The sequence below is a fragment of the Adiantum capillus-veneris genome, chromosome 14 (genome assembly GCF_014529385.1).
Source record: "Adiantum capillus-veneris isolate H3 chromosome 14, ASM1452938v2, whole genome shotgun sequence".
Classification (NCBI taxonomy): Eukaryota; Viridiplantae; Streptophyta; class Polypodiopsida; order Polypodiales; family Pteridaceae; genus Adiantum; species Adiantum capillus-veneris.
Window position 1 is genome coordinate 133,032,882 of NC_140944.1, and position 12,252 is coordinate 133,045,133.

At 42.7% G+C, this 12,252-nt stretch overlaps 1 protein-coding gene across 1 annotated transcript in view; it reads right to left on the reverse strand.

Annotated features, from left to right (window-relative positions):
• The window catches only part of LOC147443159 (uncharacterized), a 114,562-nt gene that overhangs the window by 38,602 nt on the left and 63,708 nt on the right, over nt 1–12,252 (reverse strand). The window lies entirely within an intron of this gene.

The window sequence follows — 12,252 nt, forward strand, 5'->3', positions numbered from 1 at the left end:
CATGGTTGCTCAATCTATGTGTAGGGCAGTCCCGCCTCTTCGAAATCTTGTATCTGAGCTAGTGAGGGAGTGAATTAAGGTTTCCCCTTATCAAAATGGTGTGTGGGCTTCACTTTAGAAGCTCATAAATCTCTACAAAATCAGAAAATTGTCGTCGTGAAGGTGGAAGCTCGAGCATTCCTTTCAACTGTTTGATGCTACGACTATGAAATTGGGGGCGAGGCTACATGATACCATGAAAGAGGTTTGGGTTTTGATTGAGAATTGTGCTTGTATAAGCATTGAGGTTTCATGGCTGAAACTTTAGTGTTTTCAAATGGTCTTTTAAAGTGAAATTGAATGAGATTTGATGATACTCTTATCATAATCTTGACTACAAAAACAAGCAGACTCCAAGCACGATAGGAAAGAGGGTTTGTGACTTTGCTGTCACGAACGCTCTTACATTTTCATTCACCCTTAGAAAGAGGGTTGGTAATTCTCCACAAACGCTTTTTCACAAAGTGTTTGTGACTCTCATCACGAACTCTCACAGCCAGAGTTTTTGCACCTTCCCAGCTAGACCACACACTTTCCGACATTTCTGGTGAACCTGACACGAAGCAATTGGGGTGGGGGTTCAAATACTTGTTTTGAAAGGTTTAATTACAAATAATTAAAGCTATGGATGAACAAGAGCAACAAGGCATGCGTTTTGATCAAGACACAATACAAATGTTTCAAGCATTCGCCATGTTTATGCAACAACAACAGGCTGTAGAAAGAAGGGAGGTGTCAGCAACCAAAGCCCTTCAAGCTATTGTGAACAAAATGGACCAATTTGAAGGGAAAGATGTCACAAAGTTTCTTCGTGGTTATGTAAAGGAGATGGAGCTACAACGGGTTCCAAAGGTGGACATGATTCGTAGTTTTGAGCTTGTTGTGGTCCCCGAGATTAGAAACCATGTAAGGGGAATCATGGAGGAGCATGGAGAAGGTTGGGATCAATTCAAATTAGCCCTAGAGGAGGAATACTTCATGGAGGACTCTGAAAGGGTTACAAAAAGAACCTTCTTGGAATGGGTTGCAAAGCCAAAAGAAGGACTTTCCATCACGGAACTGTTGAGAGAGTTTGAGCGACGCTATGCTCAACTGTCAGGAACAGAGCGGGCTACTTTGGATAGTGGAAAGACCGAATTGTTCCTTCAAGCTGCAGGTCATGAGCTCCAAGAAAATCTAGAGCTACTCCTTGAAGATAAGAATACAAAAAAGGGTCTAAAGGCTGAGTGGAAAGAGGTTGAAGACGCAGTCTCATTGCTTGCTAAGAGGCAACGTCGTAGGGACAAGATGGTGGTGAATGGTACTACCTCTCCTCCTAGCACGTCAGAGATTCCACCAAAGCCTACTGTTGTGAGTCCAAAAGGTGACAATTCAATGCTTGATGAGCTTGTTAAGGACATGCGAGAAATGAAGTTAAAGCTAACAAGGCTTGAAGAGAAAGGACAACCTGCTACAAGACAAAAAATCCAAAGCAAAGAAGGATTTGTGCACAGATGCATATGGTGTGATTGCACAGACCATGGCAGAAGGGATTCTGATAGCTTTAGTGATGCCTTAAAAAGAGATCTTGTGTTTTTTAAGGATGGCAAGATCCATCTGCGGGAGACGGGTATGCCATTAGGACTAACTTTGGAAAAGGAGGTATGCGGAAGTTAGTGGAGGATATGGCAACTAGTCATGCTATTTCTGCACTGGAGGCTGCTACCTATGGGGCAAAGATAGAGCTAATTCCAAAGAAAGTGTTAAAGTATACTCCAGATGATTTTGAGGAGGTTGATAGCTTGTGGCCATATGCAGTAGCCTCAACCGAAAAAAGGAAGGTAACTAAACAGGTATTACATGAAGCCGGTGATTGCATACGCCATACAACAAGTTGGGATGACCCTGTGGACTCTTTATCAGTGCATGCCTATCTTGCAAAATGCTATAACAATGAAGCAATTGTGGAAGAGAAGCGTAGACGTGAGAATGGAGATGCAGGTCCTTCTACTTCAAAGAAGGTTCAAGAGCTAGTGGAAGAAAGTATCCAGGACCTTCTTATGAGACTCCACCACATGTGCCTCCTCCTCCTGAGGAGCAAGGAAAAGCTAAAGCAAAAGGCCCTGCGTACAAACTACAATTTGACATTGAAGCTGCCACAAACTTAAAGCAGGTATTGGAGGAAAGGATTTTGAATCGCAAAGTTGAGTTTACCTTGGGTCAGGTTCTTGGCATTGCTAAACGCGAGTTTCATGAAGAAATTATAGATATCATAAAAAGAAAGAGGAAAACTCTCACTCAGTCTATTCCTCCACAGTCTGAGGGTGAAAGGGAGTCACTTAAGGCACATGGAATACATGTCCAAGAGAGTGATTGTGATGAAAATGTGGTAGGATACTACCAGTCTTCTCGAAGAGATGCACATGCTCGATTTGCAGATGATGATGATGATGATGATGATGATGATGAAGCCTCCTATAAAAGCCACTACTTCAAAAGTCATTGAACAAGAGCTACAACAGAAACCTTAGTCAAGGTGGGTGATCATGAGGAGCCATATGTTGCATTGATAGATCATGGCTCTGAGATCAATCTTATGTCCAAGAGTCTTTACATGAAGGGTAAGTGGCCAATAGACATAGACCATGGGTGGATGATTAGAGCTGCAAATAACTCATCAGGAGAGCTGTATGGGGCTTGTCCAAATGTGAAAGTGACGATTGGTAATGTGAAGGATGAGCAAAATTTCTTTGTGCAAGAGATGTCTACCTATCCTCTTATCCTTGGGCAGCCATACATCACAGCCGTTCGCATGGAAACAAAGGTCTTGGATGATGGTTCTGCTTATGCTAGGGTAAAGAGCAGAGATGGGAAGCGAGCTGTGCAATTTTTGACTGCATGTGTGAATCACGAGAGGAACTGCAATAGACTTCGTGAGTATCCAGGGACAAGGAGACAAGGGGTTTTGGCCATGTACCATTGTGAAGCAAGATTGCAATGGTACAAGAAGAAAAAGATTCTCGCCTGACCCAAAGCGAGAAGAAGATTTTTCTACAGGTTTCCAGGGATTAACAGAGCATGGGTCAGTATGTTTTATGAAGCTTGAGGATATGAAAAGAAGTGCGCGACAATATGTATATAGTGTACAGAAATACATGAAAGAAAATGGTTTCATAGAGGATAATGAATACATTTCAGGTTTCTTTGAACAAGTTTCTTATGTAGATGCTATACTTGAGCTTGAAGCTATAATAGATTCTAGCATGCAAGATGGAACCCAAATTGTGGAAGTATGCTCTATGGAAATATATGATGTGATTGAGGCTTTTGAAGATAAAAAAGATTTCAATGCTAATGAAGGACCGGAAGTGCGTGTGGAGACCAAGTACAAAATGGTGGCAAAGAAAGTGAGACCAGTGGCCTTACCTCTACCATCAGATTGCAGGAAAAAGCTAGAGCAAGCTTCTTTGCAGCCGAGTCTCAGGGATCCCAAAAGAACTGGACACAAGTTCACAATGGAATCCCTAAAAGAGATAAAAGTTGGTTGTGAAGAGTTTTTAACAGAAGAAGAGAAGAAGAGTTTTATAGAAATGCTTTCAAGACATGGTAAGGCTTTTGCTTTCCAGCCACATGAGATAGGGTGTGTTGATCCTAATGTTGTTGCACCTATAGTGATCTTCACTATCCCTCATGTACCTTGGAATCTACGCCCAATTCCGGTTCCGAAAGCACATTTGCCAAAGTTAATAGAACTACTCAATGAAAAGATTAGCATGGGTATCCTGGAGCCTTCTTGTGCGCCATATTCAAACAGGTCGTTCCCTGTGCCTAAGAAGAATGGAGCTTTGCAGTTCATACAAGATATGCAACCTGTAAACAAGGTTACCATCAGGAATGTGGGTACAAGACCTATAGTGGATGAATTTACAGAGGCATTTGCAGGAAGGTCAATTTACTCAATGGGAGATCTCTATTCAGGGTACGATCAATTTCAACTCGATGTTGAGAGTAGAGATCTGACAACTATGAAAACATCTTTGGGATTGGTAAGGATGTGTACCTTACCTCAAGGAGCAACAAATTCAGTTCCACACATGATGAATGGGATGAACATGGTTCTACGTGACTTCATACCTCAAATCACAATGCCATTTCTTGATGATGTGCCCATCAAAGGATGTGAAGACAAAGATAAAAATGAAGCTATGGATTCAAGGGGGTGCCGTACGTTTGTTGCAAACCATATCGAAGATTGTGAGAAGATTTTGACAAAGCTAGAAGAAGTTAATCTTACCCTGTCAGGGCAAAAATCTGTATTTGGTGTCAATGAAGTTTTGATTGTGGGACATATGTCTGGTCCTTATGGTAGAAAGCCTTGTCCAAAAAAGATGGATGCAATCAAAAACATGTACAACTATAACTATAACTGAAGTTCGAAGATTTCTTGGTGCTTGCGTCTTCTATCTTATTTGGATACCACATTATGCACATGTAGCAAATCCCCTCTATAAGTTATTGAGAAAGAATCAGAAGTTTTGATGGGATGAAGAGCACACAAAAGCCATGAGAAAGCTAAAGAAACTACTTCTTTCATCGCCAACCTTGAGAAAGGTAGACTATGCATGTGAGAGACCTGTCATTGTGACAGTGGACACGAGTCCTACATGGATAGGATGGGCAATAAAGCAAGATGATGATGAAGGAAAAAAGTATGTGGTGAGATTTGGAGCCAAGATTCTGAATTCTCTCCAACGCGATTATGCACAAGTAAAAAGGGAACTATGGGGGGTGGTTACAGCATTGAGGTGTGACAAGGAGTACTCAATAGCGGCATCAATGGTTGTGGAAACTGATTGTTTGCCTCTTCTTGGAATGATCACAAATTGTTCGACTCTTGATATTGCAATGCTGCGATGGATAGCCTACATAAGTCCTTGAATCCTCAGTTCAAGCATATTGCAGGAAAAGACAATCCAATGGCAGATATGCTATCTAGGGCAAGGTATGAAGATGAATAGGACATGATTATTGAGGGAGATGATGTAGGCACAAATTTTTACACCATTGACCATGCAAAGAGTAGTCATGCATGTTTTGTGTCTTCACTCGAGTCCTTTTCAGAGGAACTATATGAGGATGAATGGCTCTTGATAGGTCGCTACTTAAGTACTCTGTAGAAGCAGGATGATTGGACTGAGCAGGAATTTAAGAGGATAAGAAGAAAAACATATGGATACTTCTTCAGGGATGGCTACTTATGGAAGCATCATAAACGAAGAGATGGAACACCGTTGCGCGTAGTATGCGATAAGGTTACTCAGCAACAAATCATCAAGGAGTTCCATGAAAGTTTATGGGCAGGACATCGAGGTGTATGGGCAACATTTGCCAAGGTAAAAGAAAGATATTGGTGGAAAGGGATGTATAAGGATGTGACTGAGTTTGTGGAGTTTTGTGTGACATGCCAAATGTATTCAAATGTACGGCATCGTGATGGACTACATCCTACTTATCCATTAGCCATGCATTACAAATGGGTTGTGGACTTGGTTACAATGCCTTTGGGACTTAGGCAAATGAGGTATTTGGTGCTTACAAGAGAAGATTTGTCTAATCAAGTTGAAAGGCGTGCATTGAGGACAAAGAGTACACAAGCTGTATGTCAATTTCTTCTTGAAGATGTGATCTGTCGCTATGGGTGTGTGGGAAAGATAATTGCAGATAGAGGAGAATTGGATGCTGATGAAGCAAGGAAATTTTTCTCTAGAATGGGCACCAAACTAGCTTTAACTTGTGCTTATAACCCAGAGGGAAATGGCAAAAGTGAAAGAGGGCATCCTCCAATAATCAAAGCTTTAGAAGGTAAGCTTGGCGAGTGGCCAAGGTTACTGCTATTTGCATTGTGGGCTGGCCATACAACACATAGTTCAGTCACTGGCTATATGCCTGTTGAATTGATGTCTGGTCAAAAACCTTGATGCCAATTGAAGATGTAGTTCTTACATGGAATGTATTGCCATGGGAAGATGGAATGAGTAGAGAAGACCTTCTTGCATTGCGGATACGGCAATTAGAAAGAAGGCATGAAGACATTGAGCTTGCGAAAGCTCGACTAAAGAATGCAAGGTTAAAAAACAAAGACAGATTTGACAAGATGCATAGGCTCAGACTAAAAGACATTGAAGAAGGTGATTGGGTGTTGGTGTACAATAGTAGCCTTGAAAACCAACACTCTACAATAAAGAAGCTTGCAAAGAGATGGTTTCGTCCTTATGTTGTCAAACATGTGCATGGAAATGCAACTTACACCTTGCGTGAACTGGATGGGACAGAACTGAAAATTCCCATTGTAGGAAAAAGAATTAAATTATTCAAGAGAAGACGAAATGTTGATCCATTTGATGTACAACCAAGTGAAGAGGATGATGAAGCCAACTGAGGATGAAAGTGACAATATGGCGTTTGACCATGAGTTTTAATGCTCTACAAATGTTGTTGTGCCACATACCGGAGGATGTGCAGGTTCAGAGGAGGTGCATGTCGTGCCGTGGCACGTACATAGTGTGAAATAAAAACATTCACCTCACTCTTGACACTTGTCGGTGTATGCAAATAAAAGCAATCATATACATATTGTGATATATGTTGAAGCGTCTACTGTGGTCATTATCATGTACATATCTATCCGGGGAGTCATGGCCCTGGATGTGGCGCATTTGAGTGCTTTTCCACTTGATAAGATGCTTAATTTGGTCGTGGTGGCACACTCATTTCGCCTATAAAGACTGATGCGAGCAAAAACTGCCAAAAATAGCAGCTACCAAGCGTCATTGCAAAATTGCATGGAAAGTGACCCAAAATGGTATATTGATGAAAAATGATGCTTATCTATGCTTTTTATGCTTATGCGAGTGATCCCACAAATTTAGGGATTTTTTTGACTCAGTTTGGGATTTTTCGCATCAAAAATGGCATTTTTTGGGTCAAAAATTAGTTGAAAATGACCTAGTTTTGGTCCAGAGTAGCAAAATGGCCCAAAAATTCACACATCAACTGAAAATTCCGTGGGTAAGAGAGCGAGGGCTGCTTTTTACAGAAAAGACCAACAATTTTTCTCTATTGTGTAATGGCTTCCATGGTTGCTCAATCTATGTGTAGGGCAATCCCGCCTCTTCGAAATCTTGTATCTGAGCTAGTGAGGGAGTGAATTAGGGTTTCCCCTTATCAAAATGGTGTGTGGGCTTCACTTTAGAAGCTCATAAATCTCTACAAAATCAGAAAATTGTCGTCGTGAAGCATTCCTTTCAGATGTTTGATGCTACGACTATGTAATTGGGGGCAAGGCTACATGATACCATGAAAGAGGTTTGGGTTTTGATTGAGAATTGTGCTTGTATGAGCATTGAGGTTTCATGGTTGAAACTTTAGTGTTTTCAAATGGTCTTTTAAAGTGAAATTGAATGTGATTTGATGATCCTCTTATCATAATCTCGACTACACAAACAAGCAGACTCCAAGCACGATAGGAAAGAGGTATATACCTTCATAAGTTCAGAATAGTCTGAACTCCCGAATTATAAGAGGGAATAAAGCACTCATAAAACTATAAAAGCAAGGGACACAAGAAAAGAAAAGAAAAACAAAAACAAACAAACAAACTAACTAAATCACTTTGTTGGCTACGAAACAAAACATTATTAACTTAAAAATGTTTTTAGAAAAGGCATGTGTAAAATAAGTTGACGCAACGTATTTGGCTTAAAACAAGTACTCAACTTTAAGCAAAAAAAGGATAAGACATCTTAAAAACTTAATCCTAGAAATCAAGCTTTACACAACAACTTCTAACGAAACACATTCTTAAGTCCTTTAAGTAAGCTAAATACGAAGTCGAAAAATACTACTACAAACCTACGAAGAGCAAAGAACCAAACTTGACAATATATGATCTCAACTTCGCTGCGTATCCAAACAGGAAGAATAAGATAATCACCTTTATCATGCATAGCTTGGACAACAGCTATGACATCCCTACTCACGTCGTCAGTGCCCAAGAGTAGGTGCAGGTTTATATAGAGGTCATTCATGCTTTGAACGTACTCTACAAAACCAACGAGCTGAGTTTCTATCACCCTCCGGAGGTGATAGGAAAGAGGGTTTGTGACTTTGCTGTCACGAACGCTCTTAGATTTTTTGTCACCCTTAGAAAGAGAGTTGGTGATTCTCCACAAACGCTTTTTCACAAAGTGTTTGTGACTCTCATTACGAACTCTCACAGCCAGAGGTTTTGCACCTTCCCAACTAGACCGCACACTTTCCGACAATGTGTATGCATCTGTACACTCCACCGTCTCCTCATTATATGTAAAAGTGGGTGCTAACCTCCTGGCCCACTGTGGTGTGGTGTTAAAACACCATAACCTTGGTTTTTCTCAAGTTAACAAACAATCCACTATCGTGGGCAAATGTGTACAAAACATCTAAATGACGATGCATTCCCTCCAGGGAGTCAGAAATCAACACAATATCATCGACATATAACAATAGTGGGATCCATGTCCCTGCCAACTGTGCTCCTCTATCACCATCCCTCTCAATGTAGTCAATAATCTCATCCACATACATGCCAAATAGTGTAGGAGATAGCGGGAAACCTTTTTCACTCCAATAGTGGAGTGAACCAAATCAGAAATCCCCTCTGGAGTGTGTCCATGCCCCACTATTGACTTGTATAGAGCATTGAACCCCTAGATCAACTCTTTGGGGGTTACCCCATCCCCTGCAGCCTGCGCATCAATCTAGCTCGGGGCACTGTATTGAAAGCTTTGCAGAAGTCCACAAAGCAACAATAGAGCTGTCTCCCACGTGATCTCCCCTCCTCAATAATGGCTTTTTGAGTGTCAGAATATGATCAAGAGTAGAGAAACCTCTCCTGAAACCTGACTGTCGTGCTGCCCCTACACCCTCTCTCTCTGCTCATCTACTCAACTTGCTGCTCAAGGATGGATGCGTACAACCGTGCCAATGTGTGTGCAATCATGATAGTGCGATGATTCCCAGGCTACATAGGGTCCCCTGACTTGAAGATAAGTACGATAGTGGACAAACTCCAAGTATCAAGTAGGCCCTCGCACATGGCATGGTTGAACATCACTGCTAGAAGATCTGCAAGTAGATCTTTGGCATGTAAAAAATGCTCTGCTACAAGGCCATCGTGATCATATGCTCTCCTAGTCTTCATCTTGTCAATGGATTTCTTTACCATCTCGGCGGTAAAGAAAGCACATGTGTGTGGGCATGGCTCCGACGGATCTGGAAGAGGTGGCTGCCCTGAGACTGTGCAGAGAGATGATTCATATTGACCCATACCTCTGTAGAAGTGATGACTGGTGGGGGAGAGTGCTCATGGAAGAGTCGCCATGCCTCGCCAGAATCCTGGCTCAAAAACAACTGATATAAATCCTGCTCTAGTCGAGCTAGAAACGCCCTCTTCTTCCATTGTACTAAACACCAAGAAGGAATCCGTGACTGCCTGTGAGTAATGATTCCCAGAAGTACCTCCCTCTGAAGTCGGGCTCTAGTCTCTCTGCACTCCTTGTCATACCAGCTATTCTGGGGTATGCTCCCAGAACGTCGTCGCTGCCCAGGCTCAGTGTGTGGGTATGTCTCTGCTGCTACTGCATCTTGTAGTGTCTCTGTCAATATATATGTAAGCTCCTCTAGAGGTCTCCCCAGATCCTCTGTACATAAGTGTTTGTAGATGCCATCTATGTAGACAGAATCAGTCTCCGAAGTAAAGTGTATCGGGGGGTATGTGTAGATGTTTGTGCTAGTTCGAGCTGTGCTGGACCAGAATGAGACCATAAACGTGAGGAGGGCATGATCTACTGCTACCCCAATAGGCATGGGCCGACTGTAAAGTCCTGAATAGAGGGTATGAAATTGGGCTGAGCCAAAACATAATCCACTATGCTAGCCCCATGTCTATGAGGAGAACAAGTGAACCCACTCGATGCTAGAAAGCTCTGGAGGTTGTTCAAGATGGCCAGTCCATGTGTAGTCCCCAAATCTGTCAGATATCCCCCATATCCAGTGTGATCATCATCTTGCGAACGCCTTGTCAATCCCATATCACTGACATCCAACTCTCTCAACATTTCCTCTGAGGTATCGTAGAAAGTCGTTTGAGACTGGCCCGTCCTCGCATTAAAGTCTCCCAGAAGAATGACATCTCCATCCCTGGAGAACTCCCATATGTCCTCATTCAATATCATGTAGGGTGACTCCCCCTTGGGGGATGCATAATGAGATGTGCTGGCATATTGCGATATAGAGTGGCCTCCCTATCTCTTCTCTCACTCTAACCCACATATATCTGGCCTGCTCATCTCTTCGAACAGTACGAATGAGGGGTTGAAGCTCCTCCCTAAATAGGACTGCCACACCTCCTGACCCCCGTCCTCTATGTATTGATCTCAAGTCCTGCCTACAAGTAGTCTCCCAATGGTATCCCATCACTCTAGGTAATGCGCCGCCAAGAGTCTGATGCATTTCTGAGTAAAAAATAATATCCCTTCCCTTAAAGCTATCCTCAAATGCGCCTACATCTAGCTTCATTGATCCATTACGTTCCATGCTGCCATTTAAATGCTAGTCCCATAGGTCTCGCATCGTCATGAAGTGCGGTTTTCCAACACCACTACTATCCCTCCCATGTAGAAAGCAAGTCATCACCCAAAAATATTCCAGCTTGCTTCACTGTTGGTCTCTTCTTCACGAATTCCTTCCTAGCTTCCAGCGTAGGGAAAAGTATAACAAGTGCTCTTTCCTTGGGTCTTCCTTTCTCATCACTACCCTTCTTGCCAACTCTCCAAGCCCCTGTGTGTGTAGGTTCAAAAATACCCATGCGCTTCAAGAGATCTTGCACCTCTTCTTCTACTTTTCCAGTGTCTTTGAGACCTTTAAAACACACATGAAGGGCTCTAGTCTTTCTCTTTTGCTCTTCCTCAATTGTCATATTGGTGATACTGGATGTCGGTGTGGCTTCACGCATCTTATCTTTTCCTTTCTTTGCATCCTCGATCCACTTTTCAGCTTTATCCACCTTCTCTTGTGTTTTGAAGAGGTGCTCCGCCCATGAAGAGGTTGTTCGTGCCTTTTGCTCTTCCTCTTCGCGTAAAGTTTTCACCTGCTCCTTAATGCTTTCGAGCTCCTTCATCATTGAGGGTTTTTTTTCTCCTTCCTTTGCAGGGGTATTTTTGCAAGCTACAAGGTCTCCCTTAAGAGCTTCGATCAATGAATCCTATTCACTCGTGCGTTCTTCCATTTTTTTTTATTTCCAGGATTCAAGCGCAGCAAGTGTATCCTCTAATCTTTTTTGCATCATACATTCCATTAGATTCACTTCTGCCCTCACAATCGTCCACATTTCGGCCTTCAATGATGTGTACATCTCGTCGCGCTTACCAAGCATCTCTTTGTCCAATTCTCCCCATATCTGCATACATAACCTTTTTGTAAGTCTCAGCATTTGCCTACATCTCTTTTTCAATTTCACCCCTCAAAAGGCTTAGCTCCGTCTTAATCATCATCCGTACCTTCTCAAACATTAAGTCATCCTTGACTCTAGAAAGTTTCTCTGCTCTCACATAACCTAGCGATAGTGTGCTCTCTCAAATCCTCCGCCTAAATGTCAATTTCGATTTGGGCGGGGTTTCATAGATACCATCATCTCCGAGGTCGGCTCGTTGGTCCATCCTTCGGCACCTCGTGTGAGGCTTCTGCCCTGCTGCCACTTTTGTTGCCTCACGTGGCCTGCTGGCACTACAGAGCGGTGCTGGGCTGCCACGTTGAAACCTGTGTACCTCCCCACAATCGTTGTTCTCCAGTTGTTACACTATGTGTGGGGCTGATAAGTGACTCTCGATGCTCAAGGATTGCGGTGATGAGAGTTGCAATGGACAGCCCACATTGTGGCTGGGAGAGGAAAGTATGTAGGTCTAGGTCATGGCTGAAAATGTGAGGGAAGTAAGTTCAGATACGAGCAAAAGCTGGGTATTCTGGTTTGAGTGGTACTCATAGTCTTGAACTTGCAATGAGTAGAATGTGCATAGTCGATGGGACTCTTCTTCATTGCCCCAATGTCCCCCGTCTCGCATCGAAGGGAGTGGGAGCTAAGCAGAATGGCTACGATAGTGCATATCGTTGACAAGGGGGTTGGCTCAAGAATAAGGG